At 32.5% G+C, this 19,044-nt stretch overlaps 1 protein-coding gene across 3 annotated transcripts in view; it reads right to left on the bottom strand.

Moving 5' to 3' along the window:
* The window catches only part of LOC127853400 (serine/threonine-protein kinase 33-like), a 64,848-nt gene extending 49,144 nt beyond the window's left edge, over nucleotides 1-15,704 (bottom strand). Inside the window, exons 1-2 of one of the 3 annotated variants that reach the window (XM_052387913.1) lie at nucleotides 11,874-12,028; nucleotides 4,039-4,092 (exon numbers count right to left, since the gene is read on the bottom strand). The gene's annotated coding sequence lies outside the window, so the exon portion shown is untranslated. Of the gene's footprint in view, nucleotides 1-4,038; nucleotides 4,093-11,873; nucleotides 12,029-15,510 lie in introns of those variants that run through there. The other 2 variants (XM_052387915.1, XM_052387914.1) reach the window with 2 other exon arrangements.
* Nucleotides 15,705-19,044: the final 3,340 nt, after the last annotated feature.

Genomic DNA, 19,044 nt, shown 5'->3' with positions numbered 1-19,044 from the left:
TAAGTTGGAATGAAAACATGATAAGCACTACTGTATTACAGTTCAAAGGCCCGCTATTTTGACCATTTTTGCTAGCTTGAGCTGATAAAACATTTTACAAACAAGAACAGTGTGAATATTAAAATATTAAAATACCAAAGAAAGGCATGGAAGCAAAATATGTTTAATTAGTGACAAAGTTGAAATTATTTCACTGTTATTTCCAATTAATTGAAATTTCAAACTTTTTTCTGGTCCGAATATTTTGTCTAATTTAACTATAAACTACATTAATTAACTAATTGATATAATTGAGAAGAAGAGGTTTGTGATGGCCTTAAGCCCTGACCTAGGTTCAAGGTGTGCAGATCGTTGAAGGCTTGACCTGGTCACCAAGTTTTTGACCTTAATTAAACAAGATCCATACTTGACCTTAATTAATTAATATTGTTATGATTACCGGTAATATTCTGACCTGAGGTTCCACCAAGATTCTTCGTCAAAAATGTTACTTTTAAAGTGATAATTTTATTGTTTTAAAGATTGGACCCAGTGACTTTTTTGTGACCTTACTTGACCCAGATTTAATCTTTGCCTAGATATTGTCAAGATAACCATTCTCAATGATTTTCATTAAAATTGAACCCTGTTAGTGAGGCTGTTTCTGTATAAGTTATACTTTCTCCCTGGGTTTAAAGCAATCTTTAAAATTGTTTGAAAATGCTGACCTGACTGAGACCAAAAACTGCTAATGATCGCCATTGTTATATAAATCAAGGGCCTTAATTATACACCTCCTATGACAATTTGATAAAATATGCAACTGGTATAAAAATAACAACTCCAAATTTCAACATGAAATTTGATTGCCTATATGAAAACTGATGAAAATAATTATTTCAAATAGTGCAAAGGCCTTAAAGGGATCTTTTCACGCTTTGGTAAATTGACAAAATTGAAAAAAGTTGTTTCAGATTCGCAAATTTTCGTTTTAGTTATGATATTTGTGAGGAAACAGTAATACTGAACATTTACCATGGTCTAATATAGCCATTATATGCATCTTTTGACGATTTTAAAACCTAAAAATTATAAAGCGTTGCAACGCGAAACGATTGAATAATTTGGAGAGTTCTGTTTTTGTCGTTAAATTTTGTGAAACTACGAAGATTGCTTATATAAGGTATAAAATACGTCAAATATGTGTACTCGGCGGAATAGCTCAGTAGGCTAAAGCATTTTTACTTTAGGACTCTGGCAGGACTCCAGGGGTCACTGGTTCAAAACCTGGTCCGGGCAATGTTCTTTTCCTTTTTTTAATTTTATTCTTGATTTTTTACTGGAGCTTTTACGATCCAATGTTTTACATTTATCGATATAAAGCATTTAATGAATAAGTTAAAAAATGCCAAAATCAGTGAAAAGGCCCCTTTAACTATATAGTCCAAGGTGGATTTGGTTTATTAACGCTTTTGAACCATTTATGATAAATTTCTGCCCTCATTTTTGAAAAGATCCTATAATAAGGTAAGACTTACTTGTAAAAGGTAGTTACACATAAAAAGACTAATATTTGATCATTCAAGGGCTGTCACAACACAACTCAATGCGCCATTTAACCATTTATCAATTTGTGTAAGATATTAGTTATACAAACATTTGCATTAAGTTTTATAAAGCTTATATAAAAAATGTTGAAATGAGAGATTAGCAACAGATGTCAAAGAATAACCTACATTTAACTAATGACAGTAACCAAATAATAAAATCTGCCATGTTTAATAGAGGGCACAACATATCTAAATGCGACTGTTTTGAAATGAAATATTTAATAGACTAATTCGAGAATGACCTAGACGACGTTGAAACACAGGAACACTTATCTTTGGCACCTCCAAAATAGCACATTTAAAATCCTAGACCCTTTCCCATTCGGAAGCAAATAAAAAAACAGCTATGTGCAAACAGCATAAAACCAGAACAGCCTGCAAGTAACTTGCAGTCCGTTCAGGTTTTATGCTGTTTGCTGCTCATCAGTATCTAAGGTTGTAAATATAGCCTTATAAACTTGAATTTAGTAAGAAAGGTCTATAATTAAATTTAACTTTCTAAGGAACTACAAATGCGTCAAAATGGAACGGGTTAAAAATCACATGTTGTATCAACCATTATTACCTCAATGAGACTCACCTCCTTTACAAACACTTTGATATAATGTGGCCCATAGCAGGGTATGTGTGTAGGTAGGTTACGTTTAATCAATTTTATTTTATTTTTTTTTGTAATGTAGATGATTGATGATCAATGATGAATACACTTAAAGACTGTCCAATAAAAACAGTTCATATAACATCCACCCTTATCATTTGTGAAGCCATAACAAAGAGGATGAATTGAAAGTTGTTTAAAGCTGATTGAAGAGCAACTTTAGGGTGTTGCCAAAAAGATGCAGCATGGGAGTTAACACTCGAATGTCTTTCCAGTGAACTTGGGAACAAAAAATCATATACAACTCAAAAATATTTGGGGTAGGGGCAGTTTGTTTGGGTTATACAAAACAAACAATATTTTAAGGATGGCCTGGATGAAAAGGCATAGTTTGTACCTGCAGAATGGATGGATTTTAGCAAAGTTGTAGAGATCCAGATACGACTTTGGTCCTATTTGATGGTTATTTTAAGTGCCTGTTTATGAAACTTTCGCACGGCATTAAAGTAAAATTTCACTCACTTTTAAAGCAGAAAGATATCAGCCAAGACCACAATAATTCCACCAATTGTTTATAAGGTATGCACAGAGTATGTAACTCATAAAGACAATAATATAAAAATGGTTCAAATTCAAAAACTTGTTCTACATCCAACAGTTCATGTCTTCTAACAGTTAGTTTGTACAATATTTGCATATGATAATAAGTTTTGTTTTGGGTTAAAAATCAATTTTTACTAACACTTGTAAGCATTATGTTATCAAAAATTATTAATAATCAATTTCTTTACTTGTTTTACATTTACTGTTGTGAAAAAACTTATAATCAGCCAAAAGTTTTATTTGGAACGATTTTAAGAATTATTTTTCTGACTGGCTATTTAACCCTTAAAGCGCTGGAGCTGAATTTTAAAGGCCTTTGCAAACAGTTTGGATCCAGATGAGACGCCACAGAACACTTTTCAAAACAACAGCAATCATAATATGAATGTATTTTTACCTGAGAAAACAAAGTTTAGATGCCAATATATCCAACCCCATTAAATACTTAACATCTGAAAAGTTCCCCATTCAGAGTGTTGCCCTTTTCAATTCTTAAATGAATGGAAAATAAAATAAACACTGTGCCATTGTAATCTATAATCTTCAATACCTTTGCGTTAATTAAGCAAATATTGAAATCGCCTGAGTAGTTAATATTCACAATTTCGTTTCAAAATGCATTAGTTACCAAATATTTAGTTAATGTGACTGATTAAGTTAAATATTGATGAAGTTGGTTTTAGTTTTGAATTTCACTTGAGTTCATGTGTGTCATTAAATGCTTTATATAATGATAAATGCAAACATTCAGGATCTAAAAAGCACCAGTAAAAAAAACAAGAATAAAATTAAAGACAGAAAAAAAGTAACCCTCAACTGGGCTCAAACCACTGACCCCTGGAGTAAAAGTCTATCGCTTAGACCACTTGGCCATCCGTGCTCATACAATTAGTTATGTATTTTATACTTTATATAAGCAATCCTCATAGTATCACAAAATATAACGACAACAATAGAACTCTCCAAATTATTCAATCGTTTTGCGTTGCAACGCTTTATAATTTTCTGGTATTTAAACCGTCAAAAGATGCATATAATGGATATTTTAGAGAATGGTCAATGTTCAGTATTACTGTTTCCTCACAAATATCATAACTTCAACAAAAATTTTGTGAATCTGAAACAATTTGTTTAATTTTGTTATAAATTTACCATAACGTGAAAAGGCCTGGCCCCTTTAACTGCTTCTTGAAATGAATGTGAATGACTACAAACCCAGTCTATTTTGTTTAAAGAAATGTACATTACCAGTACTCTTCGCAAGTGGATCCAAGGGGGGGGCTGACGCAGCGTACTGGCCCCCTAAAATCGCCAAAATAAAGTCAATTCATTTGATGTTTAACACTTAACTTGATATAAATCACCTATTTAAACTCATTTTTCTTGTTTTTCGTACAAAACATTTCCAAATAATAACACTAAATGTTTTAACTTAAGACTCTCTGTCGCCCAGTTTTTCAAGTCGAGCTTTGCGATTCTGATGTATCCCTCTTTTTGCACATTGATTCTCTTTTTGCTGCATTTTATGTCAACAAAGCTCGAGAAGTGGTTGTCAAAGCCTTCAAAATCACTAAAATCGTGGAGCTTCCAGGGGGCTTCGCGCCCCTGGACCCCCTAGGAAGGCTTTGCCCTGCACCCATCGGGGGCCCTATCGGCCCCCTACACCCCAGCAAATATCCCGCCCCCCCCCCTAACCAGAAATCCTGGATCCGTCCCTGCTCTTTTATAAATATAAAGAACAGGTTCTGTCACTATCTGATTTCATATAACCAAACAATCTTCCTGTGCCATTGAAAAAGATCTTTGTAAACGAAATGTGAATAAAAATGGTGTGATACTTTAGTCAAAGATTATTTAATGGCTGCTGTGGAAAAATTCTTGAAGCAAACACACTTTATACATTTAAAAAAAGGGTGTCAGTCTTTACAAATACACAATTATCAGAGTTATGGGAATAACAGATGGAACCTTTCCTTAAAACAAACAAACAAAACATTAACAACAACAACAAAAGGGTAACAACTGTTAAAATATGAAAGCATGACTTATGTCTCTTGCTCATTGCACTTCCTCAATCAAGTTTGAAGTTGATACCCAGGCCTTTTCCTAACGTATCTACGTGTCCGATAAACAGACCCATTCCCAAAATAAAATTGTAAAAAAAAACTCCCAAAATAAAATTGTAAAAAAAAAAAAAAATTTGCCTGCAAATTTCCAAAAAAAGCAATACAAAAACTAGAAACAAAATAAGTCCATTATGATAATTATACCTAAATGGTATGTCAATTACATCTAACAAAGTATGAAACTATATTACTATAATTTATATGATTTTGTTCTTATCATTTTAATTATTTTTAAGAGTAATATGGATTTATTTTTGTTCTAAATCAGCAGACTTTTCAATCAAAAAATGCCCAATCCCAAATGGGCACTTTTTCCCAAAACGGCAAAATAAAAGCCTGATATCTCTTCCAGTTTTCAAGTTACCATATTTGTTCCATTTTACATGCATGCCCTATTAAACGTTCATTCCTAAATACATGTCTACCATTCAAGGGAAAAATAAGAAGGAACCCTAACAGCTCATTTGCCTCTATTGTTTACTCACACCGAAACAAAAGAGAATCACTTACTGCCGACACACAAATTTTTGGTAAATGGTATTGAGAAACATGATAAATTTAAATTCATTTAAAAGCACTAAGTACCGTAAAAACGCAGTCATAAGTCTACCCGGCTCATAAGTCGGGGGGTATACTTTGGTACCAAAATTGGAGATTTTGAGTATGTTAGCTTCATAAGTCGAGTCAGAAATTTTCTGTTTACGAATTTCATAAACGGACGCCATTTAAAATGTACATGAAGTTGCCGTAGTATTCTATACATTGCACATGACGTCAATGACGCACTAGTTTCTCACTTATACCAAACTCACGTTCAGCAGCACTGTTGTTATTTAAATTCTCCGGAAACTCTATCACACGTAATTTAAATGCATTGTCATAAGCCTGGCGTTTGCGTTTGCCAGGCATTTTCAAAGATTTATCGTAACTCCAGTTGTGTTTTTGTTTATCTAATTAATAAATGGTTGCACTCAATAATCCACGCTAGTAATTATCCACAAACTATTTTCCGCTTTTAATCCGATGAAACAATATTATCACTGTATTCCAATCTTTGTACTTTTAATCTGACTGTCAAAACAATTGATTAGTGTCTCGGTAAAACGTGTTTTTATAACAATGATTGACATACCCAAGAGACCGCTAACTCCACCTTTTTCTCTGAAACAGTTTCAAAGGCGGAGCTATACACGTGCTCAAGCATAATGGAACGATTGCAAGCGAGTTACAAACCATGGTTAAGCATATCGCTTCTCTAAACAAAGGAATCCAATTTTGTCGGCGAGAAAGGTGTTCTTTATGGCTTCTTGACAGGAAACGGCTTTCCTTTGATGACGTCAAACTGTCGATTCACACATATTGCGAATTTTCACGAGACTTTAAATGATGTCCTTGATTCTTTGTTTACATGAACAGTAAAAAAACAACACCTGCTTACATGAAGACTTTGGATTAAATTATCAAAATAAAAACAAGAGTTATTGCAAACTGTGATAATATTAATTGGGAAGTATCAGTAAAAATACGACGTTTTGTTAGTCGTAAATCAACGATTTTTTTTTATACAACAACAACAACTATTGCCGCGGGGATCAATCTTCGTCGAATTTCATTATTTTTTTCATGGAATTTCATTATTTTTTTCATGGACAACCTCATAAGTCGATACCGGTTTTTTAATCAAATTTTGGAGGTAAAAAATCTCGACTTATGACTGCGTTTTTACGGTATTCCTATGGTTGGAGGACTTTAGATCAATGTACATCTTTATCAACTTTTATGCATTTTTTATTTAATAACAATGACTATTAAATAAAATGGTTAGTAAACAAGCGATTGTCATTAGTATTTTCAAATGCAAAATAATTAAATTTGCAGTTAAAAACACATTGCCAAATGTTCTCACTCAAGAAAAGTTTAAATAATTCTAGCTACAAATAAACACTTCTTATGTATTTTGGATAAACCCTTTGTCCTGATTAAAAGCAGTACATGTAATAAATTATGCTTCTTCATTTTAGAGTGTTATGTCATCCTCATGGAAAGCCTAGTCCTTAATATTCAATTGCAGAGTAAAAACTATGTAGTTCAGAGAACATTAAGATCTTTAGTTTAGGTAAAAAAAATGGAAGTGTGTTTTGACAAAATATGGAACACTTTTTCTCCTAATTAAAAAAATGAAAAGTTTATGCTTTATATACAGTGCAACAGTTTTTGAGATGGATCAGTATTGATGTGCGACATGTATCAATAAAAAGTTTCCTGATTATGAGTCACGTCATGCGAAAATGGGTCTTATGCCATATGTACCAAGCATAGGAGCCAGACCAGAGAGCAATTTAAATGTTTGCTGTTTGTCATCCAGTCTAGAAATATTGCAATATACAATAAAGGTGCAAAAGTCTGGACCAAACTGGATTTTTTAATGAAAGTTGTCAGATAACAATAATGTATTGTGATATTTTGGATCTGCAGTGAATAATATTTTTTCTTATTTTTAAGCACAAATAAATATGCTATCTATAATGCAAGCATCACTTTGTAATTTTTTGCTAATTATTGTTTTCGGTGATTTTCAAACACCTAAAACAAGCCGTGGGGCATATGCCTGTTGTTTAAAAAAAAATGGTTATTACTCATATCCTTTAGGAATGGTACTGTTACAAAGTTAAACAAGAGCACCGCATAACGGGTGCCAACGCTCGGCTGCAGGTGCAGTTTTGAATAAATGAAAGCTTGTCATATTATTTAAATATTAGAGGTCACAGTGACCTTGACCTTTGACCTAATCACCCAAAAATGGGTGTGGCGTGTAGAACTCATGAAGGTGCATCTTCATATGAAATTTCAAAGTTGTGCATTGCCACGGTATAAATAACAAAGTTTTTGGCAATTTAAGCTGATTTATGTTTATATTTTTTTGTAAAAAGAAATATCTTTGAGTGAATACAAATGAACAGTACATATACATTTTTATATAATGTTTAAATGTTGGCAACTATTTCAAGTCAAATGATCATAGCCACCAATGAAAAACCCTTGTTCTATTTCACTTCACAGGTAGTCAATACAAGGGCTGTTTGTAAAACATGCATGCCCCCCAAATGGGCTGTGTGTTGTACTGGCAGCCATTGTGTGAATATGTTTTTGTCACAGTGACCTTGACCTTTGACCTAGTGACCTGAAAATCAATAGGGGTCATCTGCGAGTCACGATCAATGTACCTATAAAGTGTCATGATCCTAGGCAAAATCGTTCTTGAATTATCATCCGAAATTCATTTTACTATTTTGGGTCACCGTGACCTTGACCTTTGACCTAGTGACCTCAAAATCAATAGGAGTCATCTGCGAGTCATGATCAATCTACCCATGAAGTTTCATGATCCTAGGCGTATGCGTTCTTGAGTTATCATCCGGAAACCATTTTACTAGTTCGGGTCACCGTGACCTTGACCTTTGACCTAGTGACCTCAAAATCAATAGGGGTCATCTGCAAGTCATGATCAATGCACCTATGAAGTTTCATGATCCTAGGCCCAAGCGTTCTTGAGTTATCGTCTGACAACCACCTGGTGGACGGACCGACTGACAGACAGACCCATTTTACTATTTCGGGTCACCGTGACCTTGACCTTTGACCTAGTGACCTCAAAATCAATAGGGGTCATCTGCGAGTCATGATCAATCTACCCATGAAGTTTCATGATCCTAGGCGTATGCGTTCTTGAGTTATCATCCGGAAACCATTTTACTATTTCTGGTCACCGTGACCTTGACCTTTGACCTAGTGACCTCAAAATCAATAGGGGTCATCTGCAAGTCATGATCAATGTACCTATGAAGTTTCATGATCCTAGGCCCAAGCGTTCTTGAGTTATCGTCTGACAACCACCTGGTGGATGGACCGAACGACCGACCGACATGAGCAAAGCAATATACCCCTCTTCTTCGAAGGGGGGCATAATAAACGGACTCCCAGACCCTTTGATAATTTTTGCTATGACGACTCTGGGAGTCCATATGCACTTTTTCCCAAAATTTGCTAAAAAATTCCCATTTGGGAAAAAAAACGCTAATGACATTGGCTATTTTGCATTTTAACAAAGCGTAGCCTGATCCAGTCTCTTACAGGCTTTAGACTACACCTTAATTTGGATGCGCTACATTTGTATATTCTCCGTGTTGTTCCTGGCGCTTATTATATTTGCGATGAAATTCAAGTGTTTTGTGATTCTGCTGAATGGAAAACAAAGGAGTCGCGCAATTACAAATATTACGTGATAAAGATTCCTAAGCAAAAACCTGGCAGCAAAAGGAAAACTGTTTATTTTTTTAAGCAAACGTCATTAAATAAACAAACATCGTCAGAAGAACAAGTCTTCCCATTGAAACTCCTTCCATTGTTAATGATTGTAATTTAATAACAAGTGACTCTTTTGTGCATGGCATCATTGATTTCCGAAAGGAAAGTGCTGACTGATATTCAACATGTTGAAAGCAGTAGTTCTCCAGAAAAAGATTAAGCGCGTCCTAATAAAATGGTGCCTGATGTGAGTGAAGACTTTGTGAGAGCTTATTATGTGGAAAACTGTTAATCATGATGGTGTTTGTGATTAAAGATGCTGAACTCATTCATGTAGTTTTTAACCCAATTTATTTTCCCAATTTCTTGAAAATGCCAATAAAATTCCCAATTTCAAAGCCATGGGCTATCTTCCCAAAAAGCTGAAAAAAAGCCCTGGTACGAAAGAATAACAACGAAAATAAAAGCAATTATTTCTTGCTTTAATGGTACCATTTGCATGAGTTTGTGCTTTAGACAGGTAAGCCATGATAAGTTTTTGCAGTAACAGTGTTCCTCAGCCCTTGCAGTGGTGATCAAATTTTGCACCAGGGCTATAGATAACTTTTGGGGTATATTGGGTAATCAACCCCCTGCTTTTTTTAAAACAATAGGGTTTTGTAAATTCAATAGAGTTTTAGCAAAAATTTCACCCCCTACTTTTGAGCTTAAAGGGATCTTTTCACATTTTGGTAAAGTGACAAAATTGAAAAAAGTTGTTTCAGATTCGCAAATTTTCGTTTTCGTTATGATATTTGTGAGAAAACAGTAATACTGAACATTTACCATGGTCTAATAAAGCCATTATATGCATCATTTGACAATTTAAAAACCTGAAAATTATAAAGCGTTGCAACGCGAAAACAAGTAATTTGGAGAGTTGTGTTGTTGTCGTTTAATTTTGTGAAACTACGAAGATTGCTTATATAAAGTATAAAATACGTCATTCATATACACTTGGCAGGATGGCCGAGGGGTCTAATTGATTTTTACTCCAGGACTCCAGGGGTCACTGGTTCGAAACCTGCTGCGGGCTACTTTTTTTCCTTTTTTTATATTTTATTCTTGATTTTTTACTGGAGCTTTTTAGATCCAATTTTTACATTTATCAATATAAAGCATTTAATGACAAACTTCAAAACATGCCAAAATCTGTGCAAAGGTCCCTTTAATTGGGTTTTTTACTCCCAGTTTTTTAACTCAACTGGGTAATTTAGGGAATGACATATATAATAAAAATTTACTAAGGTTACTATAGTTTTTATACAAATGGAATTCAAAAAGGTATCTGTACATAACTACAAACAATTACTGAATTTCTGATCAAAGTTCATTCATTTCTACGTTGAATAAGACCGAGCTCGTGAAAATCGCTGCACAATTGATGAAGTTATGGCTGTTTAAAGCGATGCACCCCGTTTTCCATTTTGAGTTGAATACCTTAAAAATGAAAGAAGAAATCAGACAGGTCAACGAATAATTACAATAATACCCCAACCATTGAAAGCCGCTGGAAACACTGCCTTCTTTTCTTCATAGGTAGGCATAATTATAAACTATCTGGTACATTTTTGTACAGAAAATAACCAGTCTAAAAAATATGCCAGGTGTTTGTAAGAATTGCGTTTCATGACGCAATGTTTTTTACGGGAATTACGTTATTAAATTTGTATTTGTGTTTTTGTACGCTTTATTTTTAATTTAATTACGTTTTTGGTTATTTCAATTGCATGGTAACGCAAATATGCTTGTTATCTATAGCCCTGTTTAACATAAAGAAAATAGACAGCGCGTTGCTACTGTCAGCAACCCTTTGGGTTGTAAAGCTGAGAGTTGAATTAATGCACCTAACTTCACATGTAGATAGCAATTATGCTGGTCTGGTTAGTTATAAACCATAATATTTTGTGTAGAAGAATATCAGACACTATCGTACAAAAAATGCAACAAAATATCGTTAAAGTACCTCTTCTCGAACCTCACCTCTTTTTGAACCCTTGATTTTTTTACATTTCATACGCATGCTCGCACACGCACTTCGTCACTGTTTTTTGTGTATAAGTAATTTGTTTACAGCAACTGGCATGTAGCGGCAAATCAACAAAAATGCGTCAAAAACCTGTAGAATAAGTAGATTAATCATAAAACATGTAAAAATCATAGTATTCCTTAATGCTTTTTACATACCTAATGATTTTTATTAAAAAACTTAAAAAAACATGGTCTTATTTTCGTTCTCAACTTTGCTTGACAATTTACACAAATCGGCTTCTGTAATAAGTCACATTACCATGGTCAAATCATGGGGCGAATTAATTTTGAATGGTGTACACTAAAGGGTTTGAAAGCAGGTAATCATTGTTTGGGCTGCATTGAGAGTTTTACATGATATGGTTGTGCTGGAAACTTGCAAAAAATCTGTTATCAAAAGAGGATTAACATAACAATTAAACTTAAAGTTGCCAGCCATGTGGAAACAAGTTATTTTTCACTCTTAATTGTCACTATATTTGATGTGTCAAATATTAAGAGGTTAGAAAGATGGTTCGTCCATGAATATATCAACTTGAAGAACTTCATATGTAAAATGGTTGTTAAGAGCTTAAAACTGACCTGTTTCTCACAAGTTTCTGTTCCACTATCCGCTGTGAACTGATTTTTTTATTTTTATCACATTAAATGCCATTTTCTTGTTCAAAAGTGTATGCACAGTCACAACTTAATACTTTACACAACTTAATAATATGAACAACTTTTGACAGTTTCCAATAGCAGGGTGGCAGACGTTTCTCCCCCAAGACGTTTCCTCCCCAGACGTTTCCTCCCCAGACGTTTCACCCCCAATATGGGGGTGAAACGTCTGCATAATATGTAAATGTATATTAGCAACAGTTATTTGTAATAAAGTGAAAATAAAGTATTAGTATTTTAATTGAGTGCATTTTATGTGTAAAAAAATGATGTTAGTTGAGTCCTGACTAATTGAAATATTAATTAATGATTTTATATGGTTGTTAAGGGAAGCCTCTAACAAATTTAACAATTAAATAGATCTAATTATACTTGATTTTATAAGTGCCTTAAATTGTTCTTGCATTAAGTAAGCTCATTGAAAAATTGAGTCAAATCAAAGCTTTGATGTTCTTTGATGGTCATTTTAAATGGAAAAGTATGTTACAAATTAAAATAATTATAACTATTGTATTAATCAATTGAGTAAAAGCACACCTTTGATGTTCTTTGATGGTCATTGTAAGTGGAATGGTATGCTACAAATTAAACAATTATAACTATTGTATAAATCAATTGAGTAAACAAACACCTTTTTTTTTGATGATCATTTTAAGTGGAATGGTATGTAACAAAGTAAAGAATTACTATTATTGAATTAATGAATTCATGTTGCTACAAACAAATCTATAATTTAAGTTTAATAAGATATTTTCCATTACTTGTTCATTAACAGTGATTTAATTTTTTTCATTTAAAGTGTATTTTTGCACGGCATGGACACTGTTTCATTTTATGAGGATTTTTTTTTAATTAATAAAAAATCCAGTTTCGAAGTAAAATCAATTTAAATAATGCTTTTATAATCAGAAAATTTGAATACGGAAAAATGTTTATTATTTTAATAAAATATCTTTGTGCTTCTCGTGAAAATTTAACAAAATGTCACTTACGCTACTTTTTACATTCAGAAAATGACATGCGTTTGTTATGTCAATTTCGAAAATTGGATAAAAACATTATTTTTACCAAAAAGGTTGACTTAATATTTTATCAGTTGATGTATGTCACCTTAATAAACACAAAAATGGAAAAAAGTAAAAATGTATAAAAATGTCAGTTACATGACTTATTACATTCAGTAGGCGATATGTTTTAATTATAATTTGTAAAACTAGATAAATACAACATATAAAACTGCATATTATGCACTTTTGATAAAACACAATTTATTCCCAAATTGATGTCTTATTCCCAATTCACATAATGCAATGAAGATAAGCCATAAGTTATGATTTTTAAGAATGAATAATAACTATAACATATTTTTATTTTTGAGTAAATAAAGTTGTTATATGACATTAAAATTATAATTTATTACAGCCAGTTTTGAATTGTAGTTCTCAAAAATAATTTTGATAAATAACTATCAGTGTGTCATAGATCTTTATTAATACCATTTACCTTCCAATTTAAAAATTAATTTAATTTGAAGCCAAAAAAATGTGACAGCATTTTCATCATTTGGCTAATATTAAATAACAACCACACCTACCATTATACAAGATATTAGGCACTTAGGGTGCAATAAACAAGCATTGATTAGATTAGCAAGTGTAGTACAACAGATAACAGCTAGATTATGGGTGCAATATACAGGCCCTTTAATCAGCATTGATGAGATTAGGTGACAGGGGGATAAGATGAGATTAGCACATTATTATGCAAAAAAACGTTTTTAAATAGTTTATCACTGTATTAAATATTATTAATGAATAGATTTGATTTGACTTAATTTATAGTTTTATATATGGAACAGAACAGAACAGATAGCTATGTAATATGGAATTTTTACACCCATTATTGCTGCTTCTTCCTGTATTTGCGCGATGATTATCTGAGATATTAACTCTATGATTCTACATTCTCAAATCTTTTCTATAAAGAAGGAATGTAGTTGACAATTGTTAATAGTTTTATTTGATCGTTCGTCAAAAAGTTGTAATTCTGTTACTCTTGTATCTTCAATGCAATTGAGTAATTAAATAGTAATTAAATTGAATGCGTTTTAATTCCCTTTTATTATTGTTTAATTTGAGTTACAATGCTATGACGTTAAATTTTATTTACACTTCAATGTATTATGAATATTGCTGGGCCAAGTGTGAGGTTGAGCGCTCTATAACCAGGTTTAAACCCCCAATGCTTTGCATTGACCGTTCCAAGGCGGTGACCCCAGCTTTATTCATATTTTGTGTTTATGTTGGTTTGTATTGTGCTGTATTGTGCTGTTTTGTACTGTTTGGGCAATCGGTCACTTGCCTTAAATAAAGGACCAACTAATTGTTTTTAATGAAAATTCAATACTGTTCCAGCAGCTGGAGTTTCACTTCTTTATATTGAACATTTACAGTTCATCGTTACATATACAAAACTGACAATATAATAAGCAATAAGCACATGCATAGTAATGCTAAAGTGACCAAACTAGTACATTAAAAGGTGTTATATATAATATACAATTAGTTTGTTTAACAGTATACACTTTTATGAAATATTTTATTATTCGTACATAGCGATTTATATATAATGGGTATCGCCCTAGTTCCCCGTACACAGCTGAATTAGCGGTACTCATTTTGACACCCAGTATTCGTTTCAAATATCTTCTGTGAACTCTTCGCAATTAAAGAAATCTGACAACGTCCCCATATGTCTTACACATAATTTCACTTCATCATACATAGACCGAATAATTTTTAACAATCTACCGTTTATTTCGCTCTTAATAAGCTTGTACCATAGTCCGTTTCAATATATTGAATCATAACATTTCATAAGGTTGATATAGCAACAGTATAGTTTCTTTTTAGTACTAAATGTTTATCTATAAAAGCCTTTAATAGGAAAATAGCATCCACAGTGCTATAATTGGTTTTGAATCCAAACTATGGTAGTCGTAGATGCATCTGTTGTATTTCACAGTGACATCCAATCATTTTATTATATACATACATATAAATGCATGAAAAAAATAAAATTGTTGACAATTATATAGTTTATTTATTTATCATATTTAACTGTTACAAGGAAAACAGTTTTGAAATTTATATAAATGTGATTTAACCATTTAATCAAATTACCAATTGACCCTATTTAATTGGATTAATTGGATTAAAAACAACAAACAACTACAGTTCCTCAACACTAATGATTTACATGCATTCCATTCACAGTTAAACCAAACAAATAATCAAACAAGCTGCTTCATAAATAAAGTTAATTGAAAACTTCATAAACAAAATAATTATTTTGATAATAAATCAAGAATAAACTTCAACCAAACAATCATACATTTATCGGGGGGGAAACGTCTGCACTGAAACCAAAGTGGGGGAGAAACGTCTGGGGAGGAAACGTCTTGGGGGAGAAACGTCTAGGGGAGGAAACGTCTTGGGGGTGAAACGTCCGGAAACCCCAATAGCACAAGCGGTTAGAAAGTTGGTAAATAACAATATACACTTTAAGGTCTTCTGATGATTTTTGCCTGTCTAACAAGTAGCCCAATACATCCGATGTAGGCTTCAAATTGAAATAGCAATTTAAAGTAATGTCTTTACTGTTTAAGCACCAATATTTTCATTCGTGACATTCATGTCTCCATAGGCGCTATCGGCTTCCATGCAAGGTGCGCAGTGTTATGCGCATGGCGGGTTATCAATTTTACACTTAATAATTATACATGCAAATACAATAATGTAAACCCGACAATGGAGTAGTAAACACAACACATCAAAATAAATCACACAATATAATTTTAATTTAAAGTTAAGATTTTGGGTTTAAAGTAGTTTCATATTGATGGCTTATATGCAGCCGACTGTTTAATTTACTCTCCCTGATCATCAGTTGTTTATATACCGGTGATTGTTATTGTTAACAATCGGGCTTTTCCGCTCAGTCATACTGACTGGTTGGCAAAAACAATGGGTATTGCATCGTTAAACATATGCATACTGGCATGTATTAAAGGGGCCTTTTCACAGATTTTGGCATTTTTTAACTTATTCATTAAATGCTTTATATTGATAAATGTAAACATTGGATCGTAAAAGCTCCAGTAAAAAATCAAGAATAAAATTAAAAAAAGGAAAAGAACATTGCCCGGAGCAGGTTTCGAACCAGTGACCCCTGGAGTCCTGCCAGAGTCCTGAAGTAAAAACGCTTTAGCCTACTGAGCTATTCCGCCGAGTATACATACTTAACGTATTTTATACCTTATAAAAGCAATCTTCGTAGTTTCACAAAATTTAACGACAAAAACAGAACTCTCCAAATTATTCAATCGTTTCGCGTTGCAACGCTTTATAATTTTTAGGTTTTAAAATCGTCAAAAGATGCATATAATGGCTATATTAGACCATGGTAAATGTTCAGTATTACTGTTTCCTCACAAATATCATAACTAAAACGAAAATGTGCGAATCTGAAACAACTTTTTTCAATTTTGTCAATTTACCAAAGCGTGAAAAGATCCCTTTAAATCAATAAATGTATATAAAATTACGAATTAAAACATTGAAACGCCTTAATTATAATTAAAATATATCATTTTAGTACAAACATTTTCTACATTAATGAATATGTATTTTCATTTTATTAAAATACGAGTCGGTAATTATCATCACGTATAAGGGTTCTCAATAATAAACATCGTCAATTTAACGAATTAATACAAAGCCATACATTTACCGTGCATTTTCTTGTAAAAGAAATAATTCAAGTAGTTAAAAAACAACAAAATCATAGTTTAAATCCTGAAAGTCTGTGTGCCAGAAATAATTATCCGTGTACTGGTTGTGCTAGTGGGAGTAATTTCTCCTGATCAATTGAACGTGTAAAAGGTTTTTTAGTCTTATAATAAGTTATTCCCTATAAAAGCAAAACTTATAATCATAATAAAGTAAATTTTTAAAACGTCTTACGCAATCTTCTCATGTCTAGCACCTCAAATCTTGGATGTACATATAACGAGGTATTAAGTGAGGAAAGCTTTGACGATGTAGAAATATTTGTGAATAGTAGTACCATCTTTAAGCGATTTTCCAAAATGACTTTTGCTTAACTGTTTCAATGAGTCTTCTGTATGAAATGCCGAGGAAAGGTTATAACACAGATTGGTTAATGGTGACAAAAATAATATAGGACATATCATTTCCTATCTACTGTATATAGCGGACGGTTATCTTCAGCATCCCGTAAAAGGATGCTATGCCTTAAATGATTTAATTTAGAACTAAGAGTTTCCAATTTACCAAGTATATTTTAAGGAAAAACTATTTAGTGGCCGCATAATCGTGTTATTTCAATAATTAGTAATTTTATGGTAAACCTAAGTATTGAAAAAATATAAGATAAGTATGCATGTCATGTGAATGGTTAAATAAAATGTGAAGGCACACAAAGTCGCATGTGGCCACAAATACGCACAGCCACAACTATTTCTGACAGAATAAATTTGAGTAAGAAGGTATTTATGGATATTTTCTACTTGATTAATTTTAAATTTTGAACAGAACAGCGCATGGATCTAATTGAAATTTCCGATTTTATCTGGATATGGGTTGTGTTCCCAGAAAGTTTACTTTATCTAGAACGTTTAAAAACACATTTCCTTTGTGCGTATACTACTACACTTTTTTCTAAGAATTTAGGTATTTTGGGGACAATACAGCCATTTTTGTTTTTTTAAATGTTTCGAAAGGACCATTCTTATCCACACAAATTATATGCCGTCATCGTGGAAAGTTATTTATAAATGCTTGCAATCATCTAAAGAGACTTGGTAAAAAACTTTTGTATAAACAGGAAATAGATACATGTACACTTTTTGTATACGTATTTGCATACATACGGAATTATTCGTACGTACGGTCGTTCTTACACTTACACGCACGAATGGATACGCGCAAGCAAGCACACATACAAACGCATGCACGCACACACAAACAGTTTTCATAGTTTTACTTAATCTACGTGTAATTTTTGATCCCGTTAATTATTGACATAATAACGCTCAATGGGTCATTGTCGACCTGAAATGTTAAACCAAATGTTCTTATTAAACTTTTCAATTTGATAAACTTGTTTTTATCTAAAGGATACGATGCTTATGGACTTAAAAACACGTGTTTGATGGTTTTCGATTCACTATATATTTCTTCTCTTAAAATTTGGAATCATTAGTGATATTATGGGCATTTTTCACTATTGAACAAAATTGTGTCTTTGTGTCGTATGCACAAATCTGCATGAAAACTACATTTGGACTCGCATCGTACATCAAGTCATTTCTGTCGTCGGTTGTCAAAACACCTATATACTGTTTGATTCCAATAGTGTCGCTTTAATGGAATTACCATTTTAATACATTTGATACATTTTAATATTTAATCAACTAGGCTTGTTTTATTGGTGGTTCAATTTTGCAGTAGCCCCCCATTAATAGTTTTATTATTACTTTACAGTACTGCCCCTGGATTTTGTTCACGTCATTGTGTCTTTGCTTGTCAATTACGTCATAACTCTTTCTCTGTTCCTGGGTACATGGATTTTTTTACGTCATACGATCAACTTTCCAGTTGTAATCTAAATGCATAGGTCATTGGGTTTATAACGTTCAATTTTATTTATATTTTCTTTCTGATAGACGTTTTTTGTTTGATTTAATTATTATTATTCTATTTTTTAGCAGTCACATAAACAACCAAGCAATGTAATATGGACTTTTTACACCCATTATTGCTGCTTCTTCCTGTATTTGCGCGATGATTATCTGAAATATTAACTTAATGACGCTATATTCTTAAATCTTTTTCTATAAAGGAGGAATGTAGTTGACATTTGTTTGTAGTTTCATTTGATCGTTCGTCAAAAAGTTGTAACTCTGTTGCTCTGGTATCTTCAATACCATTGAGTAATTAAATTGTAATTAAATTGAATGCGTTTTAATTCCCTTTTATTATTGTTTAATTTGAGTTACAATGCTATGACG

Source organism: Dreissena polymorpha, chromosome 12, assembly GCF_020536995.1.
Source record: "Dreissena polymorpha isolate Duluth1 chromosome 12, UMN_Dpol_1.0, whole genome shotgun sequence".
NCBI lineage: Eukaryota > Metazoa > Mollusca > Bivalvia > Myida > Dreissenidae > Dreissena > Dreissena polymorpha.
This window is presented reverse-complemented; position numbering and strand designations above follow the sequence as displayed.